Source organism: Cardiocondyla obscurior, linkage group LG15 (genome assembly GCF_019399895.1).
Source record: "Cardiocondyla obscurior isolate alpha-2009 linkage group LG15, Cobs3.1, whole genome shotgun sequence".
NCBI lineage: Eukaryota > Metazoa > Arthropoda > Insecta > Hymenoptera > Formicidae > Cardiocondyla > Cardiocondyla obscurior.
Genome location: NC_091878.1, coordinates 946840 through 970519, shown reverse-complemented (window position 1 = coordinate 970519; position 23680 = coordinate 946840). Strand labels below are relative to the sequence as shown.

The 23680-nt window shown below is 44.0% G+C and overlaps 1 long non-coding RNA gene across 1 annotated transcript in view; it reads right to left on the bottom strand.

Annotated features, from left to right (window-relative positions):
• LOC139108582 (uncharacterized) overlaps positions 1-14949 on the bottom strand; it is a 37083-nt gene extending 22134 nt beyond the window's left edge. The window contains exons 1-2 of the long non-coding RNA XR_011546681.1: positions 14513-14949; positions 14200-14245 (exon numbers count right to left, since the gene is read on the bottom strand). This is a non-coding gene — a long non-coding RNA (uncharacterized lncRNA). The remainder of the gene's footprint in view (positions 1-14199; positions 14246-14512) is intronic.
• Between the last annotated feature and the right edge of the window lie 8731 nt (positions 14950-23680).

Genomic DNA, 23680 nt, shown 5'->3' with positions numbered 1-23680 from the left:
TATATCACTTTTACGCAATTAAATTAAGGCATTTATCGGTAAACGAAAAGCGAAGAGATCGGCTACAAAGTGGCAATCCGTGCGGACCACCGTATGGATTGTCTTGATTCAAATTCACGAGTCCTTACTCTTTTAATTTTCCTTGCGAAAATTCTCAATCAATACCGCCAAATAATCAATCAAATAATTTTAAATATTAAAAAAAGAAAAAGTTATTTATTTATTTATTTAAAGTACGATACTTTTAATACTCGGTATAAAATCTTTTTAATATTTATTCGCAGTATTAATTCAAATTCTATAAAGATTACCATCGTGTAAAAATTAATTTATAGGTATATGGAAATATTATCGAAAATGTGCCATAAAAACAATTTTTTATCTGTTCAACCCGACACTAGTGATAGATAAAGCGGAGTTACTTTCACGGTGTTGGTGTCAGTGTGCCGCCGAGGAGCAATAGCGGCAATCAGTGGGAATAGGCGCGGCCGGAAACGTCAATTTCGAGTCGGGCTAATCCCAAGTCGAGATAGCTCGCGAGGGGAGGTAAGCCATTCTCGCATTTGCGGACGAATTCAATCTAAACACCGTTAATCGCCCGGTCGCGCGAACGTATCACTCGATCGCGAATCGCAATTGTACTACGGAAGCGATTTTCTAAGCCCTAAGGATTTGGCGCGATCTGACACGAGACAGCAAACGCGGACGCTTGGAAGTTTTCCAAATAGCAAACGGGTTTAAAAGTCCGGGTAACGCTAGAGAGAGCCTGGGGGGCGTAAAAATCAGTTGATCTTGTCCTGAATTTGCGAGGATTAAAATGTTTAATTGTAAAGTTGGACAGAATTACAAATCGTCATTTATATTTAACGTGAGACTTTATTAATTTAATTATTATATTATATACTTTATTAGCTTATTTTATTTTATAATTTATTTAAATGATTTTTTTAACTCGCTTTAATAAATTTCTTTTTTTCTTAATTAATTTTACGAATACGCTTTATTCGGCGCGGTGTCGCCCCTGCTTTCGCCGACCTCCGACGGAATTGTAACGCGTTATGGTAATCGAGGAAAGGCCGAAGGATGCGAATGGGGCCAGCGCCGCCCTTCGACCTCGCGCCCGTCGCGTCGGCGGATTTTCGTCGATCGCGCGAGATCAATTCGGCATGAATCTCGATCGGCGTGCATGCACCATGACCTCGGCCGCCGCGCAGCCTCGCGACTGTGCCGGTCCTCAATTATAACGGCTCACGCGAAAATGCAGTTTAAATTGCAGGTTCACGTAGCCGCTTGGGCCGAGGCGAGGGAAACGATTTCGGCCGCCGCCGGTCGATTTCGAATGATCCAATCAAACGTATATATAAGCAGCTCCTGGCTCCGGCGTAGCCGGGATCGGCACACCGTTATATTCATCACGATTCGTGGCTCTACGCAAACGAACGCGGAAACGCGCGCCCGGCGAAAAGGAGAACGCGACGTCCGTCACGCGAACGCCGTGCCACTCTCGAAAACGCAGACGCAAAGCACGTGTCTCTCGCCGAATTCGATTTAATGCCCTTTCCTGCAATGTACACTCCCAAACGCGGTTTATCGATACGGCACAAAAATCTATATGCTAATTCCATGTTTTATAGCATAAAAAAAACCTCCCTGTGAACCACGTACGTTTGTACTCGCGGCACGTGTACCGCGGCGATCAAGTCTCGAGCGACATCAACGTCCGCACGGAAAATGTATCTACACAGGATTAAAGATTAAAGAAAGAAAGTCCACTCGCGTTTATCCGAAATTAAATATCGATGTTTGAACAAAGTTCGTTACTCTGTGCGTGATGAACGATATCTGAAACCAGAATCTCGCTCTCGATATCTGTTCCTTGTTCTTTCAGGAAATGCCGCGCGCTAATATCTTCCTTAATTACCGACGGTTTTTTTTTTTTTTATTAAGATTTGACTCGTTCTTTAAATGTCTCCACGGCTTCCGCATGACCTTTTCCGTTTCGGCAGCTGTCGGTTGCAAAACGGTTGCACGACGGAGCTTTGATTTGAACTCGATCGGTGCGAGACTGTGAAATTCGTCGCGAGGAGCAGCGATCCAGGAAAATAACGTTATGTAATTTTACAAGAATGCGCGTCATTTTTTCGATGTACAAAAATTAAACAAAATTTTTTTTTTTAAGAGATTTTTTTTTTTATAAAGATTTCTTTAGAGAATTTTTAGAGACCCAGGACGATTTTCCGCCGCGAGTCTCTGCGCCGTTCGATCTATTGTTCCGCGTACGCGAACGGCCATAAGTCATTATACGTCGCGGGATTCGATTATGATCTCCATTGTGGCAGCGGCGTGTCGTGAGCATTGTTCGCTCAGCCACCTGTAGCCGACGGTTTCTCTCCCCCGCCTCGTTCCCCGTTCCGTGCGTCTCATGAGAGTCGTGCGGCCTTTCCCCGCGAGACCAGAGACCTTCCTTCTCATTATTTATCAATTGCGCGGGAATATTGCGAGGTCAATCCTGCCATTTCGCAGCCTCATTAAGCCCGAAATAAGCCGGCCTGCGAATCCGTTGGGCGTTTTAATTCCGACGATCGAAGATCGCATTTATTTTCCACCGCGTCGGAAAAATCGGACGGAGCTCTACGAAGTTTAATGCCCGGAAAATGTTGGCGTACGTAAATTGTCACGACGCGGAAGGATCTCTTCCGAAAGTCTCACGGGACACAGCGGTCGTTAATCTTGTCGGATTCGAGGAAGCATTGTAATCGCGAAACCGCCTCGTCGCTCGTCCGTGAACGGAGGAAAGCGCATTTTTTTCCCGTTTCCGGCTAGCACTCGACGCGAAAGAAAACGCGGTGCCGTGTTCTCAGCATCGTAAGTTATGCATTTATCGATAGGATTAATTTATTAGATATATGACTATTAATAAAAAAAAAGATATAAAATAAAAATTAAATGACCATCACATTTTCAAATCACAAAAAACATATCTAAATTAATTATATTAAATTATTGCATTAAGCAATTAAATATAATTAACGTCGAGGAATATTATTATATGTATATCGATTTTGAAGTTTACTTTTTTCAGTTACAAAGTCTTTTCCGTTTAATTTTAATTTTTTTTTTTTATTTATTTTATTTTCAACAGGACTGTTAGAAGTTTTGGAATCAATTATATGCATTAATAATCAACTATATTAAAAGAGAAAGTGGACGGCTGTTTGACACGCGACTTACATTTATCGTGGAACAAATTCTGCGGAGGAGATCGAACGGAATTTTGGTGAAAATGATTCTCATCGTGAGACGCGAGATATTGCCGTTTCTATTTCTCGCGAGCCAGCGGCGGAAATTTGGCACGCTTCGATTCGCAGTTTATCGACGCAATTTAGAAGCCGCGACTCGCATGATCCGATGCAGTTTAGTTGTCCCGTGGCGTACCCGATGCAGAAAGATATCGCCTCCTCTTTCCGGATCGGTCTCGCACTAACTTATCCGCCTACTTGCGGGTAGGATAAGAGCAGAATGGAAACGGAGAATTTCTCCGCGGCCCGACGACGAAACATGTTTCAGGCGGGTTGTCAAACTTTGCTTTTTACGTGCAAGCGGTGCCGTATCGAAGCAGCTCGCGCGAAGCGTGCTTCGGACGCTCTAAGACTCGTATTAAAATTCTAAAATACTATTAATTCCGCTTAGTTATATTCGACTATACTTAGATACATGTTTTTTTTTAATTTTTTTAATTTTATAAGGCAAGAAGATAAATTAAAAGCATTTTTATAAATCTCTAATTTTTATATTTTTGTTATTTTATATTTGCCTCTTTTTTAATTATTTATACGCATTAAAAAACGACAAAGCAGAAATTGAGATTAAGATTTTTTATTTTTACGTTTCGGTCTTTAAAAATGATTTTTGATCACCTCGATTCATCTATCAAACTCGCCGTCTCGTGATTGACAGCTAATCGGGAGTGCGAAGATAGTCGCGCGGTCTTTTCTCGGAAGAGAAGAGATTTCAATGTTTTTTTTTTTCCTTCAACTTTCTTCCTCCCCCCTTCTCCCATTCTTTTTTTTTCATTTTTTTTTTTTTTTCGCGGCACGATGAGTAACGAGCGGACGCTTCCGAAGAGGCGCGCAGCGGCGTGTCCGCCGTGAGTTATACGGCGCGAGGGTGCGAAGAAGTGGTCGGACCAGTGTCAAATCTCGGCTTTCACTGCGCCTGTGTGTGACCCACAAAGGCGGCTCGCCTTTGCGTACGCGATTTTCGCGGAGGCTCATGAATTACCTACCTTCAGGCGGGCCCGCGGGAAAAACGACGAGGGAGAAAGGGCAAGAGCGAGCCCTTGCGAGCTACTGAATGCTTATTACTGTCGGCGCGCCGAACTACATCGCCGCGTAACGAGCAAAAAAAGCATCGGAAATAATGAAGCAGGCAGATCTCCGCCGCGTTTCGCGTTTCGAGACTCGTAAACGAGCGCGAGGAGCGTGCACCCTTGCATAACGACGCAGAGGGCCCTCGCGTCCCCACCCCCGATAGAAATTTAATACCCGAAGGTGGAAGCTGTGGGATGCGTTTACGTAAGTTCGTTCAACGTCGCAGTTTTCCGCTAACCGGAGGCGCGAAGGTGATCCGCGATCCGAAGACGAGGATGGTAGTCGAAGCACGGGGTCGCGAGAGTAAATGACGAAGGGAGGAGAGGAAGAACGAAGCACTGATCGACGGCATAAATTTTCTGTTGTCGGTTGACGGGAAAACGAACTGGCCCCCGTACTTTGCATTCAACCGCGACGCGGTTTAGCGCCTGATCGTCAGTAATCTTCGTGTATCTGACAATGAGAGATGTACGAGATCCCGGAAATAATCGCGGCGGAAAGTCGGAAGCGTGATGCATATTACATCTTTTAATACACATTATTATTATAAAATTTTTATTTGTAAGATTATATTTATAATTTATAGATTAAGTTGAAATAAATTAATTTATCACGTTACTTCAATTTGATTGATATAATATTTATATATTTATTTAATATCAATAAACTTATTCAAGAAATATAAGTTTCGAATATATCGCATGCTAAATATACCCCAGCTACAATTACGGCTACCCGATACCTGCGTATACTAAACATGCGCGTGCTGCGTTTCACATTTTCTTTCCAATTCGGGATTCCATCCTCCGGTAAAGAGTCCTGTGGCGATAAAAATGCCCGTAAAAGCGCGCGCCCGCGCGCAGATGCATTCTCGTTTCGCCGATGCGGCATCCGGTTCGGCGCATCTGCATGGGCCCGGGTTAAGGGACGATGACGTGCATGGGACGCGTGCTTGAATCGGCGGCGCGTTACGACGACGACGGGACTAAAAATAACCGCGGGACCCTCTTTGTTCGCTGAACGCACGCTTTGTCCGCGCCGGGTCTGTCACGACCTCAGAGATCGCATTTAATTGTCGCGAAACGAGGCGGCGTCAAGCCGGTGCGCGGCCTTGATCGAGGACCCACCGATCGTCGCGAGGAAAGAAAGGATCCTTGCGCTACGCATTTTTCCGGACCGCGTCTTGTCAGCCTTGCCCCCTTGGCGTTAATCCCCCACGTGTGGCGTCGCTCCCGAGAACTTTATCGCGACGACCGCGAGGTAAGGAAAAAAAAAAATTATTAATTTCGAATCTCAGATTCCTCTCCACGAATACGCGACGCTGTGGAAATTTTTGCGCTGCGATAACGACGCGGGGAAACAGGATCGTACCGAACCCAAAGCACTCAGCAACCCTTTTTCTCTTTCGTTACAATTTCCGATAGCGACCCGGTTAAAGTGGGAAACTAATTTGATTTAATTAATGGGGATTAAGTTCTTGATTTTATTGCAATATTTATTATTCTTTTATTACCAATCTGTTTTGTTTGACGGCTCGTGTCGCGGGACTGTTAATTGCCCGGAAAGGATCGCGAAATCAATTTAATTCCCCGACCTCGGCGGCCTCGAGAGGAGCGCGCGTCGTGATTGCCGCGTGCCGGAAGAGATCAATTAAAGAGCTGCGCGTCGCGCCGTCCGAAACGGCGAAAGGAGCCGGGCGAAAGGCAGACGCGAATCGGCGAATCACTCTTCCGCGCCTCCTCGGATCGCGAGGACCGTTGGGTGATCATTAGGCGTCCGTGGCGCTATTTTCTCTCTCAGTCGCACGATCGAAAGTCTCGATTAATCGCGCTCACCCCGCCCCTCCCCTGATAAATATCACGCGAATTCTCGTCGGGCGTGAAGCGTTCTCGTGAATTACGGCGACGAGCGAGATGTAGGTCGCGCACAAGCCTCTCGCGAGAAGACTTGCAGGTGCCATGGATTTAAAGCTCAAGCCGATCGGCGAAATTAACCCTCGAATAAATCGCTAACTTGGTCTAACTTCCAAAAATTAGACTTTTTTTTCTCTAATTTTTGTTCCTTAATATTTAAAAAATTAATAGATTCGGCGTTAAAATATTAAACTAAAAAGGAAAAAAAAAAAAACAGCAAAGTGATTGAAACAGCGTGTACCTATATACCCTTTGAAAAAGGGCTTGCATTTCAAAGTTATATTTCGCTGGATTTGACGCTCGCAAATCGCGGACCGATCTTGCCGTGGCTCTTTGGAAAGTCAAGGGGTCGGGGGGACGCGATCTTCGCGGGACGCGCGAAAAGACAGCCCGCTCGGTCGCCATCGATCTCGTCGGGATCGATGAATAGGATGATTAACGTGCGCGCTGGAATTCCGCCGACCCCCTTGCGCCCACGCGCGAGCCGTACCGAGCCGGGGCCCCGGACAATTAATTAACCGGCGAGGGGCCCGTGGGAGAGTATAGGGCGACTAGCGATAACGTGGTGAACTGTCGCGGACGAAACGCGTGGTGAAATTGAATTCCTAAGTGGACCGACGGGGCTCGAAACGCGTGGGAGCTTTCTGGCGGAACACCTGGCTCGTAAAATCGCGAGCTGATAGACACGACGCGTCCGACGCCGAATGTGACAGACGCCGAGGCGTCCACGTGCGCGACGGCCTATTGTCTCTCGAGCGAGACGAAGACGAGCCGCAACGTTTTCGCGGTCGACGCAAGTGGGCCGCGAAATGTCCTAATTTCTAAATTGGTCGGCGTAACATCGGACGGCACGCGTTTATTCTCGCGATGGCGATTACGCCGGTCGCGTGGAAATCGCGCGTGGACTTTCCAAGTGAAACCCGCTGCGCGTCCGCCGGTGAAAACGCGAACGAGATGGATTTACATAATTTAAACCGCGACGTTACCGTCCGCCCCTCCCCCTCCCTCCCTTTTGTGCCGATGTAAGGCCGCGTAAATCATCCGTGTAAATCATTTGAGTGATGCGGCGGAGGGAAGCCGGTCTTTCCCCGTTTGCTCGTTTCTTATAACGCCGCGATGCCCGAAGAAAAATTTCCTAGTGCCGCCAGCTTTTTTTTTCCTTGAATTTTTGCATTCAGCTGGAATATTGTCGCGCAAAAAATTTGCAGGAGCATAAATTAAAATAATAAATTTCTAAAATCTTTGTCATTTAAATTAATCACGTTCCTTATTATTCTCAAACAATTTTTGCCGCAGTTACCTAACGTTGTTCTCGTTCGCATAATAAGATTCACACGAGCCACCGTTCCCACGAGGGGAGAAGGGAGGGAGTATCGCGCCGTGATGAGACATGTGATCCTTTCATTCCGAGATAATTGCGCGGCAGCCTCGAAAATAGCGCAATTAGGCCGTTGCACAATTGCGCGCGGCTGAATAATTAAGAAAGCGGGATTCATAGGCGGCCGTGCCCCTTTCAATCTCGAGGGCTCAATCTACGAAAACGCAATACCGTGTCGAGGTGGATAAAGGGGGGAAAAACTGCATCGTCCAAGCCGTGTCAATTAAAGGAGATGAGGAAAGGAGAATTACGTTTAATTCCCGGAGGAAAAAAAACGGCGACGATGGATACTCGATAACTTTAAATCGGAAGCTGTAAATTCCCTGCTACGTGGGAAGATTTATTTAGCCGCGACGCGGTGCTCCTTGTGCTTCGTGAATAATTAAATTAACAATTAAGCTGTAGCGATTGTTAAATTTAATAAAGTTTTAATCACTTCGCGGAGTATCGACCGAAAGTCTAATTTATTCAAGTTTAATTAATTAAATAATTAATAGCAATTCAAGTTTAAGAACATATTAATTTAAATTTGTTCTTGGGCTTTAGTTCGCAAGCTTAGTATCTTCGAATAATAAAAATCGACCCTTTACAAAAAATCTATCACGCGATTTTATCGGAAGGAATCTTGTTGCCTTCCTCCTCCCCCCCTTTTTTTTTTATTGCTTTCTGTACGTGCCAATTTCACGGCTTCACGTAACGATGGTGTAAGAAACGATATATCATGCTCGCGCAGGCATGTTGGCTCACATATGCGCGACGCAAGAAGAATCGCTTACGAAACGTTCTAAGAATTCGTCGCATTCGCCCTTACGCGATCGCCGTTGGCGTACCTGGAAACTGATTACGATAAGGAGGCGCCGTGGCTGATTGCCATTGTCACGTTCGGTTCAAATCGTATTGTATTTCGTCGCGAGACGAGACCAAGACCTAATGTAACGTAATAAAAGTTGTACGGGTGACAGGAGCAGGGGATAACGCAGAATATGAGAATAATCACGTTTCGTCCTTCAAGAAACTTCGCGTCAAAAAAAAAAAACAGTTACTTTTGGACCCAGTCATAATTTTATGATTTTTTTTTTTGCAATTTATATAATAATCCCAATAAAAAATGTTACAAAGTTATGTTACAAAATGTATAAAGCGTTAAAAAGTTTATAATTTTATTCTTTTTTTTCCGGACAAACTAATTAGTGTTTTATCATCAACTAATATTTTTATCTTTCTATTATTTCTAACAGAATAATAATAATTTTTGCTCGGATTTAAATTAAGTACGTGAATAAATTAATACTGCGTACAAAAATAACTCCCACGTTAATTAGTGGCCTCCCGCCGGCGCTCGATGTCAATAAAACGTCATATTTCACGACGGTCGGCCCGAGGTGTATTTTTAGCCGCTGATGTAACGTCGAAAACCTCGCTGTCAATCGCGGGAACCATCGATCATCGGCGGCTCTCTTGTACGGCGGCTTCCGATCGCGTGGATTCGAAGACTGATAAGAGCGAGGCCAGATCGGAGATGTGCTTTTAGGCGCATTCGGGTTAATAGCCGATGATTGCCGCATTAATTATCCGACGAGAGGACCTCTATATCAAAATCGGTGAAGAAGTCGCGTCGTTGCTTTCGTTCGATAAGAATTGCCACGACAATTGCTCCCGAGTTACGTAAAATTTAATAATAATTGATAATTTGAAATTGATCGCAACAAAAATAATTATATTGTAATAAATAACAGTAATTGGAACGTGGGAAATAAAATAGAAATAAAAGAGACAAATAACCATGGAGGGCGGATCGAAAAGGCTCTTTTCCAATTAATAATTAACACAAATTTATCGGATTTACAAAAGGGTTTCTATTACTTAATGCGATGCTGTCTCTTAACCAACGTTTCGAAGCGCGGGAAACATTGTAGCGTGTCCAGTTTTTAATAACTTTCACCCGAACGCGGCCGGCCGGGTCTTATCTTTACGAGGACCGTGCCGGGCGACGCGAAACGTAACGGGAACGTCGCGCCGTTGTCCTCCCAGGTGAAATTGAAATCGCTTGGCCAAAGAATGCGTATTTACGCACCTTTGCGCGAGCCGCTGTCGGCGCTTTAAATTTCAACGCCCGCGCGCTGTTTATCGGGGGCGCGCGTCGGTGCCATTCGGAACCCCACGGCGGCATCTTTACGGCTGTGGCCCTGCATCCGGGTACCATCCAGAAATTCCCAAATTAAATACCGCCAAACAAATACCGAAAAACAAATGCCGAAGAAGTTTGTACTCATTTCGAGAATTAAAAGGCACCGAACATTTATTTCGAGTATTAAAACGTTAAAAAATTAATTATTTTGTCCGACAAAGAAACTAAAAATTATTTATTTTAAATATTCAAGTGTTCGTCGACGTTTTTAAAATAATTATAATTTTCAATGGTTATAATTTGAGAATTTCTATGAGGGGTGCGCCGCGAGGAGACGTTTTTCTTTATCGCGACGAGCCTCGAAGGCGGATGTGATTTTCTTCGAGGCCCCCTTCCCCCTCGTGGAGTCCCGCGTACTGCGTATATTAATCCTTTGGGTACCTGTCTACCACATGTCGCGCGTCAATTCGCGGTGTTCCGCGATGTTAAGTAACGATACGGGTATCGAGACGTAAGACACGCGGAGCGAACGAGGTGATCGTTCTTTCAATAGCCGGGGATTGTCGGTGAAATATTATCGAGGGAATACATTATCGGACGGATAGCAGGTGATCTCGTAACGCCTGCTAAGAAAAGAGGGTAAGGGGGGAAGGGTGGCCGTTTCTTGCATGCGTGAGTTTACCGTCTCACAAGTACAGTTTTATAATATTTTTAATGATAAATATGATTAAATGAATTATAAATATAATTGAGTTTATTACATTCAATTATTGTTAGAAACACCATTAAATAACGATCGGGTCCAAAGTAGTATACTTTTTTTTCCTCATACGCGTTACGACAGCTCAATAAGTTCTGCTTTACGGCAGTTTACTTCGATAATTTTGCATAATTTCCCGCGTCGCTACCTGCCTACGTCTTCAAGAAAATCGATGCTCGAGGTCGCACTTAAAATCCGAGCCGCTTTCCACTTTTGTTCCGCGTTAAATCGCGCCGGTTATCGCGTAATAATGCGTGGCTGTTCAGATTACCTGTCATTTTTTTTTTCCGTCTCTTTGAGTTTGAAAACAATAAACATTAACCCTCGAAGGAAACGATAGGTTCCGATAACCGAGCAAAATTAAAATAAAATAAAAAAAGATTTTTTTTTTTCTATTGTGACGATTGAGAGTCAACTAGGTACGTTTATCATTTGAAATATCATCAAGTTGTAACCGAGGCAAGGACTTTTCTCCCAGCGTGGCCTTTTACCAGGCCACAGATAATCCGGCGAAAAGAAATTACCGCTTTCCTAGACGCGCGCGATTTGCATACGTCACTCGGGCTGAGGGAGCCAGCGAGCGCAGAGCCGACGTAGGAAATTCGTCACGGCGAGTTGCTCGCGGCTGGACGTTATATCCGCCGTTAAGATCACCGCGAGTCCGGTTCCCTCTCGGACTGCCACGTTCGCTCGCGCCTATCGTTGCCTGTTATGACAAGTGGGCTATTAATTTCGCTCTCGACTTAGCTCGTGCCTCGCTCTTCTGAATGCACTTCGCGAACGCTGCTTCTTTCCCGTCGTTTCTTCTCGCTTATTCGCGAAAGAAAAAAAAAAAAAAACAAGACTTCGGACCGTCTCTCGAATTCTGAGTGACGACTATATTTAAATCTTCGCGTAGAAATGTAGCTAAGCCATTTATGGCGACGGAAGTGGTTGCGTTAATTATATTTACGGCAAAAAAAATTTTTTTTAATTACAATCGAACTTTTATTTTTCTCTCAGCGCGATAACGATACTCCCGCTTGTCACCGACAAAGTTTCTCTCGCACCTGCTCGGGTTCGCGGCCATAGATCCAAGGTTAGCACCTCGGGAATGAAACGAAGAAGAGATCGCTGCGCTCGATCTTGATTAATGATTCTCGAGCCAAGCGCACCATCCTCTAAACAAGGCTCGCGCAGAATATTTTCTTAACCACCCGCTAATATGGGCGAGCGTTTTCATAAGGAATCAAATTTTTAAGTAGAAATTAAAGTCAGGCTGGACCAAGCTCCGCGATTAATTATTTAATCTAAGGTTATACTCGATAGAAGATCCTGAAGCTTGTCTTCTAAGAGACATTCAGGTTTCCAATGAAATTAGTCAAAGCTCGGTTCAATCGAGCCTCGAAGTTCGAAAGTAGTCAGACCGAAAAGTAGTGCAAAACGCGATAAACGGCGAGATTAACATTAGCACGGGCGCCTTCGAGGACGGCAGCTCGAGAAAAGGTCGCCACTCGATCCTGATTAATGGGCCCCGGTACCCCGCGATGCTGTAAACAGTATTAATCAGGATCGAGTTTATACGGCGCGTCACGGGCCGCATTAATCAGGATCCCGGCGAAACGCTCGCGTCCACGTTACGTTACTTTGCGTCAATTTACCTCGCGTTTTCCGAATACCTCGACCACCTAACACCCTTCCCAGCACCCCGCGCGCGCTCTTCTCACACTTAATCCGAGATATATGGCCCTTCGGCTCGCTTCTGAGCGGCTGAAAGGGTATCGCGGGTTTTTCTCCCTCGCGAAAGTGTTCCGATAAAGTCTCTCGCAAATTTGAAACCAAGAGTGATTTGTATTCGTCGCGGTAAACGGGACCGGTAAGGGATTCAACGATAAATCGCACGTTCCAGAGAGGAATCATTTTTTTTTTCTTTTAATTCGATGAAATTTTCCGTGAATTAAAATTCTTAAAAAATAATTTGGTTCGATTCTAAACGATTTTCTTCTTTTCCGCGTTCTTAAAAGGATTCGTTATATTTTTTTTTCTATTTTTTACAGAGATATACTGCATGATGAAATACCCACTTTTATAAATCAATATACATTAATTAAACGTGTTAATTTTTTTTATGTAGAATTTTTTTAGGTAATAGAATTTAAGAGAAATTAGCTGCTTATAAATAGAATATTTTTTTTAATAATTTTTTTTTACGACCGGTAAGAACGATTTTATCGTGGATCGGAAATCGTGCGGTAGGCGGGAAGTCTTCCTGTCACTCCCGAGGTGATCTTGGCCTTTTCATACGCGCATTAATATTTCCGTGGGCTCCGCCGCGCTACGTCGTGATATATTACGCGCGTCATTATGGCAGTCGGAACTGGCAAGACGTATTTGCGCCTATTCCAACGTCAATTTTACAGCTGTCTGGCCGCGAGGACGAGCTTCCCGGGGCTATCGGCCTTGTCGTCGTTTTGCACGCCCGTGGCGAATGGATTTAACAACGGGCGTGCCGGGGAATCGCAACAACATTGTAGTTCGCGGCCGGAATCGGGTTAGCGGCTGTCAAAGGGACGAAAATTCACTCGCGGGACCGGCCGCTAATCGCCTCGCAAGATAAACGTGACCGATCCCGATTGTAAACTCACGAATTGATACATCAAGCGGGATTAAAATTAGATTTGCCGGTTAACTTTCTGCACGACGGTAACGCGTATACTTCGCCAGGAACGCGTTAATGACTTCTAAATTATCGGCAACTTTACTATTTTATTAATTTTAAACATTTGCGGTTTGAAAGATGATATAAAAATAATTTTGTAATTTTTTCGATCGCGATCCCGTATCAGTATTTTTCAATTTATGCCGCCGGATCGACTGCTGTGATCTCGGCAAGTAAAACGATCGGTTCTTCATTTTTTTAATTTTTTTTTTTTCTCCGCGAGTAGGACTTTAAGTGGAAGCGCCGAGAACCATTCGGTTGGAACAGATTCAACGTTTCCGGCAGCGATATGAATGCGCGTCACTCGCCCCGTCCTCGACGGGCGAAAAATCGCGCAGCGGGATGTCGGCCGGCGATAATCCTTCGGCAGCGAGGGCGTCACCTCGCTGATCTCGCGATCGGCACACTTTCGAGAAAGGAGATATATATATATTTTTTTCTTTATTTTGTTGGCTTCCTTGAAAACAGTGAGCCCTATTTCGATATTGTCCGCACTTCGCTCTTAATGTTACCGCCTTCTCTCCGAATCGCGCTGATGAACGACCGCACCGGCTTTCACTGATGCTTCGAATCTTTCTACGTTTTATTTACCGTATTATTAGAGACAACGCGCGCTCTTTCCGGCCGCGAACTTTACTTGAGATACAGATTAGCCCTTTCGAGGCACCGCCTGATTGTTATCAGAGGACGAGGTAGCGTAGAGCGTTAAGTCGACGTGTTTTTCTTTTATTAAATTTACGAAAAAGGTTTAATAATATTTAATCAACAAGCGACGTCCTAAGTATTTAATTTTTAGTCTAATATATTTTTATATGTTGAAATAAAAACTGTGCAAAAGCGGCACGTGTTGATATATTATAATATATTTGCCCTCCCGCAATTGACATACAATATACAATTTAAAAAGACAACGAAAAAATTAAATTGTTGTAAAAAATTATTACAGACTCACCGGTTCGATGCGCAGTGGTGGAGTTTATCTGCTACGTTCGATGACACTGTAACAAAAAATATAAAATATAATTTATAGACATGTTTAAAATATCCATAGTTAAAAAAAAAAAAATTTTACGCGTTTCTAAATAATTTTTTAATCAAATGGTAAAGCATAAAGTTATCTTGGCGAAGCAAAATATAATACATTAGACTTTGTTTAAAACGTAACAACTCTTTCTTTAAGATTTTTTAATTTACTTTGTATTTAATTACTACTGCAAGAACAACCGAGCGATCGTCAATTTTATGTAATTGAAAATGATTCTTACCGATACGTTGCTCCACCAAAGCATGAAGTCCTTCCTGGACCTCCTCCTCCTCTCAGTTTGAGCTGGTCGGGCTTCTGGGCAGAGAACACTCCCGTGCGACACTTTCGTTCAGAAAAAAAAAAAAAGCAAAATTAAGACGCCCGTTTGCTTGTACGGAATAACACTCGCGAGAAAATCCGAAAAATTAATTAACGTCGCGCGATACCACTTTACGACTCTCGCGGTAAAAACCGACAAACCGTTTTGCGACTCGTTTACTATATTAAACCGACGAGACACGGACGTAGGTCAGGCATCTTCTCCAGATCTGGCAGAGAATAAAAGTATTAGTAGGATACTGGCAAATCGAATATGAATATCTTACAAGAATAACATTATGAGCCCATTCATTTACGCAGCAGTCTACGCAGTAACTACACTAGTTCAGACTTTATATCTTTTTTTCTTAAAGTGCAAGAAAAGAAAGAAATTCTCTGAACGAGTGTAGTAATTGCACTGACTGCTGCGTGAACGAATACACCCTACTTTACGGCGCACGGACAGACATCTTGCGGCGTTCGCTGCGTGACCGACCTTGATGCACGATGCCTGTGAATGCAACACAACACCCGACCGCGACGGCACGTACGCCGTTCCGTGCTCGAGTTATCGACCTTGGACCGTCGTTCGCCCACTACCCAGCGATACCACGTTGTGCGTAGAATTCCGTAGTCGACACGAACGCTACCGGCAGCACTCGAACTAATCGTCGGCTAGCTCGCTTGGAGCTTGATCAACGAAGACGCGAACCGATTTATCCGCGTATACGAGAACGACCCCGAGACGTATATACCACTCGCGTATAAACTTACCTTAAAGAAGTCTTCCGTGCTCTCCGCAAAGACACCATGGGTGGAAGATGAGATGACTTTGGCTGGAGCTGCACAGTCGTTGGTATTTCCTCCGGTACAAACGCGACGACATCGTACGGAGACGTCACCCGATCGAGAGCCCGAGGCACTATGAAATGGAGGAATTGCTGCTGGTGACTAGTGCCCCCACTCACGGACGCGCATGCGTTTGTGGCGCTGCTACTGCTGCCTGCACTCGACGATTTTCTGTTCCTACTGTTACAAAATTTAATGTGTTATAAAATACGCCGAATTGTATCGCGAATCTGTAACAGATTGATATGTCGCGGTATAATCGTAAAGCTTGATCAACGGAAAACCGAACCGATCATTCCGCGGTTACGAGAACGGCTCCGAGACATATATACCACTCGCGTATAAACTTACCTTAAAGAAGTCTTCCGTGCTCTCTGCAAACACGCCATGGGTAGAAGATGAGATGATTTAGGCTGGAGTTGCACAGTCGTTGGTCGAATCTGCGTATTTCCTCCGGTACAAAGGCGACGACATCGTACGGAGACCTTACCCGATCGAGAGCCCGAGGCACTATGAGATGGAGGGATTGCTGCCGGTGACCAGCGCCTCCACTCACCGACGCGCAAGCGTTTGTGGCGCTGCTACTGCTGCCTGCACTCGACGATTTTCTGTTCCTACTGTTACAAAATTTAACGCGTTATAAAATACACCGAATTGTATCTTTAATTTGTAACAGATTGATGTGTTGCGGTATAATATTTTTCTTTTATCTACGTTAAAGAAAACTGCTTTACATTTATTTATTTTAATATAATACTTTTATTTATTTATTTTAATACTTCTCTTTTTTTTAATGTAATTTATATATACGTACACATATTAATTATATTTATTTTATTCGGTTATTTAACGACAAATAATGTATCATCGGTATCAATTATTATATTTTAACATTATAAACGGCTATCCTTAAAAGGACTAGCCTTATATCAAAAGTAGAGTTATTGTTAATGTTCATGTTGAGGTTAATGTTAATGTTGAAGTTAATCTCATGAACTCTAATCTCAAACTGTGACACAAGTTGCAAAATGCAGCACCTTATATACGAATCAGAGTAAGCAACTGCTGACCAATTACAGTCTCGAATATTGAAAAAAAAATTTGATTGGTTTGCAGTTGCTTACCCTGATCCGTATATAAAGTGCGAGGTTTCGCGTCGCGAGGCTTAGTTCGACGTCAGCCTGTAAGGATTCAACATCTCTCAATTTTTAATGTCTGATCAATTCATTTAAAGACACCCACCCACTTACAATATAATGATTTACAACGAAAATAAAGACTGTGCAACTGCAGTTTAAATCAGCTTTTTCTACGCTTGCTGTGTTTGCGGAGAGCACAGGAAATTTCTCTAAAGTAAGTTAATACGCGAATTATATTCAGGTCCCAAAGCAGTTTTCGTAACCGCGGAATGATCAGTTCGGTTCTCCGTTGATCAAGCTTTACGATTATACCGCGACATATCAATCTGTTACAGATTCGCTATACAATTCGGTGTATTTTATAACGCGTTAAATTTTGTAACAGTAGGAACAGAAAATCGTCGAGTGCAGGCAGCAGTAGCAGCGCCACAAACGTATGCGCGTCGGTGAGTGGAGGCGCTGGTCACCGGCAGCAATCCCTCCATCTCATAGTGCCTCGGGCTCTCGATCGGGTAAGGTCTCCGTACGATGTCGTCGCCTTTGTACCGGTGGAAATACGCAGATTCGACCAACGACTGTGCAACTCCAGCCTAAATCATCTCATCTTCTACCCATGGCGTGTTTGCAGAGAGCACTGAAGACTTCTTTAAGGTAAGTTTATACGCGAGTGGTATATATGTCTCGGGGCCGTTCTCATAACCGCGGGATGATCGGTTCGGTTTTCCGTTGATCAAGCTTTACGATTATACCGCGACATATCAATCTGTTACAGATTCGCGATACAATTCGGCGTATTTTATAACACATTAAATTTTGTAACAGTAGGAACAGAAAATCGTCGAGTGCAGGCAGCAGTAGCAGCGCCACAAACGCATGCGCGTCCGTGAGTGGGGGCACTAGTCACCAGCAGCAATCCCTCCATTTCATAGTGCCTCGGGCTCTCGATCGGGTAAGGTCTCCGTACGATGTCGTCGCGTTTGTACCGGAGGAAATACGCAGCTTTGACCAACGACTGTGCAACTCCAGCCAAAGTCATCTCATCTTCCACCCATGGTTTCTTTGCGGAGAGCACGGAAGACTTCTTTAAGGTAAGTTTATACGCGAGTGGTATATACGTCTCGGGGTCGTTCTCGTATACGCGGATAAATCGGTTCGCGTCTTCGTTGATCAAGCTCCAAGCGAGCTAGCCGACGATTAGTTCGAGTGCTGCCGGTAGCGTTCGTGTCGACTACGGAATTCTACGCACAACGTGGTATCGCTGGGTAGTGGGCGAACGACGGTCCAAGGTCGATAACTCGAGCACGGAACGGCGTACGTGCCGTCGCGGTCGGGTGTTGTGTTGCATTCACAGGCATCGTGCATCAAGGTCGGTCACGCAGCGAACGCCGCAAGATGTCTGTCCGTGCGCCGTAAAGTAGGGTGTATTCGTTCACGCAGCAGTCAGTGCAATTACTACACTCGTTCAGAGAATTTCTTTCTTTTCTTGCACTTTAAGAAAAAAAGATATAAAGTCTGAACTAGTGTAGTTACTGCGTAGACTGCTGCGTAAATGAATGGGCTCATAATGTTATTCTTGTAAGATATTCATATTCGATTTGCCAGTATCCTACTAATACTTTTATTCTCTGCCAGATCTGGAGAAGATGCCTGACCTACGTCCGTGTCTCGTCGGTTTAATATAGTAAACGAGTCGCAAAACGGTTTGTCGGTTTTTACCGCGAGAGTCGTAAAGTGGTATCGCGCGACGTTAATTAATTTTTCGGATTTTCTCGCGAGTGTTATTCCGTACAAGCAAACGGGCGTCTTAATTTTGCTTTTTTTTTTTTTCTGAACGAAAGTGTCGCACGGGAGTGTTCTCTGCCCAGAAGCCCGACCAGCTCAAACTGAGAGGAGGAGGAGGTCCAGGAAGGACTTCATGCTTTGGTGGAGCAACGTATCGGTAAGAATCATTTTCAATTACATAAAATTGACGATCGCTCGGTTGTTCTTGCAGTAGTAATTAAATACAAAGTAAATTAAAAAATCTTAAAGAAAGAGTTGTTACGTTTTAAACAAAGTCTAATGTATTATATTTTGCTTCGCCAAGATAACTTTATGCTTTACCATTTGATTAAAAAATTATTTAGAAACGCGTAAAATTTTTTTTTTTAACTATGAGTATTTTAGACATCCATAAATTATATTTTATATTTTTTGTTACAGTGTCATCGAACGTAGCAGATAAACTCCACCACTGCGCATCGAACCGGTGAGTCTGTAATAATTTTTTACAACAATTTAATTTTTTCGTTGTCTTTTTAAATTGTTTATTGTATGTCAATTGCGGGAGGGCAAATATATTATAATCTATCCACACGTGCTGCTTCGCACAGTTTTTATTTTAACATAAAAAAATATTCTAATAAATTAAATACTTAATTTAAATTAAATTCTAAAAATTAAATACTTAGAACGTCGCGTGTTGGCTAAATATTATTGAACATCACCTTTTTCGTAAATTTAATAAAAGAAAAACGCCGCGGTGTGTATTTGTACAGATATCACTTATCCCGAGTCGTGCCTCATTTCTCGACCGTTTCTTTATTATTACGTCGTTTCCGTGATGGTCGGGTCTTCCTGAGTATTGATACTACTACCGTGGATTTTGTAACTCGAGTCCCACGTTTATAGAAGTTCTCATAAAAATTTTATATTTTTTTTTATGAGTCGTAAGATAGACAGAGAAATAAAGATAATATGGCAGAGTCGTTCTCGATTATATAAATAGAAAAAATTAGTTTCCACTCCAAGTGCACGAGACATTGGCCTTTGAAATAATTAATAAAGTTACACTGAGAGAAAAAGTGAATTTTAACTATAATTTTACGAATGTTCTTTTTTTTATATTTATTTCTCATATTTTACAATATTTTTTATGATATTATTCATGATATTTTTAACCCTATCTATAATTTACTCAACTATTTATGGCTATAACAGCCGAGAGTTAGCTACATCCATTCGTTAAGAAAAATCATACAATTGATGCCAAGAGCAATTATATTTTTCTCCGAGTTCGTCTTCGCGTTAGGGACTTATCCAGAAACCTAATCCCGGAGATTTTCCAACGTTCCCGGTCCACGTAATTGGATCCTCGCGCGAACGAAGTCGTGAATCTTACAGAAAGGGTTTATCGCGAAGGGGAGGGAAGGGGGACTTTCATGTTTGTCATCTCGATGTGTAGCTGGACAGTCGCGTGCAAATGTAACGAGGCTCGATCTCCCGCGCGTCGTAGACCAGTGCCGCGACAAGATCGGATGCTAAACAAACCGGCGAGTCGCGGTTCTTAGACGGCCTCGCGTTCCTCTTGGAAGTAATCCGATCGGTGCATACCGTCACGCGCGTTCTGGTCATTATTATTGTTATTAAACCGCCAGGGTTTCGTATCGCGTTCGCGCAAAGAAGAGCAGGAATAAGATGAGGAAGCGGCCGCGAGTCGCCGATTGCATGCAAACCGCGAGATCTGCATACGGGGAAAAACGAAGGCGAGCAATTTAACCGCGGCGAATGTAGGCCATCGACGCAGATTAGGATAGCGAATACTCTGAGAGACAAGCACTTTTGAAGTTAATTATAATTTTTGTGATACTTCTGACGATAAATTTAATTGTCCGACAACTGCAGTCACTAGCGTCAAATGTTTAAAGCGACTTAGCGTTAAAAAAAAAAAAAAAAAAATAGATTTGCGTAATTGCAACATTTTCAAGGAGCGAGGAAAATCGGGGGCGGTCGGATGAGCAATTTGCAGCGATGTAGGCCGCACAGACACGCGCGCGTTGCAGATTAGGATAATAAATACGGCCGAGAGGTGAAATCATCCACCGCGCGTGGTTGACCTTACCATAGACCGTTTCCATACACCGTAGACGAAGAAGATAGACGAGCACGGCTCCTCTCATCGCGAGGCCCACGCCGCGTTTTACGACACAACCTACATTTTACTCGCTCGTCTTTCGGCGAGAAAGTTGACGGGCGAATGTCTCTGCGCGCTCGCGCCTCGTAGATTTTCAGGCAATTCTTACGCAATTATTAACGTCGTTGCAAACTGTTTTAAATTTTATTTTATTCTTTTATATTATTTAAATATATTAAAAAAAAAAAAAATAATTGTTTGCGCTCATTTATCGTCGTTTCTTTCCTCGCCTTCGCCGGAGATAAGAACAGCGAGAACGGGGAGCTTATTCTGATAAAAAGAAAAAAAAAAAAAGAAATGCGAGAGGAGGAGGGGGATAAATCACGAGTTAATCCGAAAGAAATCCCTGAAGGGGCTTCAGGACGACCGACGGGGCGGAGATCGCGGGGTGCGCGGGATACCGAAGGGCCGAAGCGTCTCCTCGACTCCGCCGGCGTGTCATTGTTTATCGCGCGAGATGGTATCGTCCGAACGGTCAGGGACCGCGAGATTGATGCGATCCCAGCGGGCAACAGCACCGGAACATCATCGACGCGTTGTACCCTCGCCCTCTTCTCTCTCCCTCGCGCGTATCTCTCGCTCGCCCGCCGACCCCCGTCGCCCGCGGCGTTAATTGTTTTCCTAATTCGGACGCTCCAGAACGGGATTATGTACACCGCCAATTACAGCGATACATCAGCGACACACGCGACACACGCCACCTCCGCAAACCTCGTCCTGACTTTATTATCGTTCCCCCTCGGGTCTCCCCCCTCCATCCCCCTGTCATTCTTATCGGTTTATTTTCGCGCGACGACGACGCGCCGGTGAATTTATCTTCATGTAAATTTGCGAGGCCACTCTCGTCGAGACTAAAGTCTGAGAAGAAGTCCGTGATTCTCCCCTTCGTTTCTTTTTTTTTTTTCTTCTTCAAAGACAGACGCGAAATTAGTGCGATTATATAAATCTATTTTTTATTATTATTATTATTTTTTTTTTTTTATTGTTTTGGGCACTTGACGCAAGGGATTGTTTTAGCGGTTGATTAAGGCGTGTTTAGGGAAAAAAAAAGAGCGTGGTGATCTCGGTTCGGGTCCTCGAAAAATCGGAAACTTGCCGTGAAAGGTCTAACGATCTCACGCTTTAATTATGAATCGATCAAATCTGTTTTTCGTCGCGGCGTCTAATTAGAGACTTACCGTAGGCTTATTTAATCACCTTCAAACGCAGCTTCCGTGTACGCGCGGTTCGTGTATGACTGTCGCAATTAAACACGAAAGATCCAAGCTGGAAGATAAACTTTATCGCCGACTCGTTCAATTTGCGAGCTAAAGAAACTCGCGGCGTGATTGACAAACGTAAACGGTGCTCTCGGAAGAAACGCAATTGGCAGAACGTCGGGAGAAGGTCTCTATTGTATTTTACAAACTTGCGTGATCGGTCAGTCGACGAACAATCGCAATGACAAGATACTTTTTTCCCACGTTACTTTGTCGACCTTTTAATTTAATCGAAGTGTACTCAATTCGACAAATGAGCGGAATAATATTTATTTTCTCATGCACATATTCTAATTTAATTATTTCAATTATATCATTATATTAATTACTTTTACATTTTCGTAAATTCTATATATAAAATTTCTATGTATAACTTTTCTTTTTTTTTTTAATATATATAAAAGTTTTCAAAACGCGATAAAAAAAATTTCTAAATAATACTCTGCGACAAAAGTCGCCGTGAAAGAATAATCGAAGCGTACTGGGGTGTCCGAGAATGCATTAAAACGATATCTCGCAGAATGGACCCACACGGCGGCTGATATCTTCTTTTCCGAGTCCGGTTTCGACTTGCGCAAAAGCGAGCGCGTCTCGCAGGTGTTGGCGCGCAGAAAGGAAAGATCGGAAACGCGGTGAAAGTGGTACGATGCACTCCGGCTCTATCGCGAGATTAGTCCGAGGGTGACCGACTACTAATCGAGAAGGTAACAAGAGACCCGCGTAATCTCACGCGACCCACCCTGGCCATTATTAACGCGCGATCTCCCTAAGGCCCGATCTCTTCCGAAATTATTATTATTATCGCGTATCCGAAGAGTGATCTCGCGCCCGCCTTTTTATTCCACGTTCGCCGATCGTATCGCTAACAAGCGTTATTTCTTTTTTCAATTACCTAATTGGACGGTGCCTATCATTTCCGTTCTTTTATTTTATTTTATTTTATTTTTTTCAATTTTCTTGGACGAGGAAAAGTTTGTTAAACGCAGAAACGTACCTCGTGAAAAGTAATGAGGCACTCGCTCGCTTTTCTGTCTATTACATGCGTAGAATCGCCCGCGGGCGAAGTTCGTCGAGAAGGTTGCACATGATCTGCCGATCGGAGAGGGAGAGAATTTTCAATCCTCCTTTCGAATATCTGAATTTCTACTTTTACCCGATACAAAGTCCGAGGCGGGATGGAAGGGCGATCTCAATAAATCTCTCGCGTCGGCTTAACACGCTCCGGGTGGTTCTGTTTTTTTTTTTTGTTATTTTTTTTTTTTTCTTTTTTTTCCCTTCTTCCGTGCGTTTTCGCGCTTGTTCATCCTCGGCCCTGTCGCGTCCACTTCCGCCTACACGTCGTCTCGCTGATCGGAGGCGCGATCGGCCAAGCGTGCACCGCGTTCACGCACGCACGCGGCGTGGAAGGCGCCGGGGGGCGCCTTTTCACGGGCTGACGCAGCCAGGCACGCGTGCAAAGCGAGCAACAAGGTAATGGGGCGTAACCGAGGCGGCTTTGCCTCGCGGTGAAAGTTAGCGCCGTGACGTTAATTGAGGAGAGCCTCGTAGCGCCGAGGAATTAGGAGCTATCCCCGGCGCCAAGCCGGATCGCGATCGCGCGCCGATCGACCCTGGGACTCACCTGTCAGGCGGATCGTTTGCCGTATAGACGTCCGCAGAGTCAGCCGCTCGAATTTGTCACTCGGGATTTTCCAAGATTTAAATGATAAAAACATCAGACGTGTAAGGCGCTTCGTAATTTTTCTTTTTTATTCAATTCGAGAATCGCGAGGAGTATTTGTGAGCGGGGATTAGCGAGGAGAGAAGTACGCGCGAGCGTGACGATTTCTTTCGATAACGCGAGTGCCATCCAGCTGTGAATTCGCGATTTCACGACGGGGAGGGACGTCCCT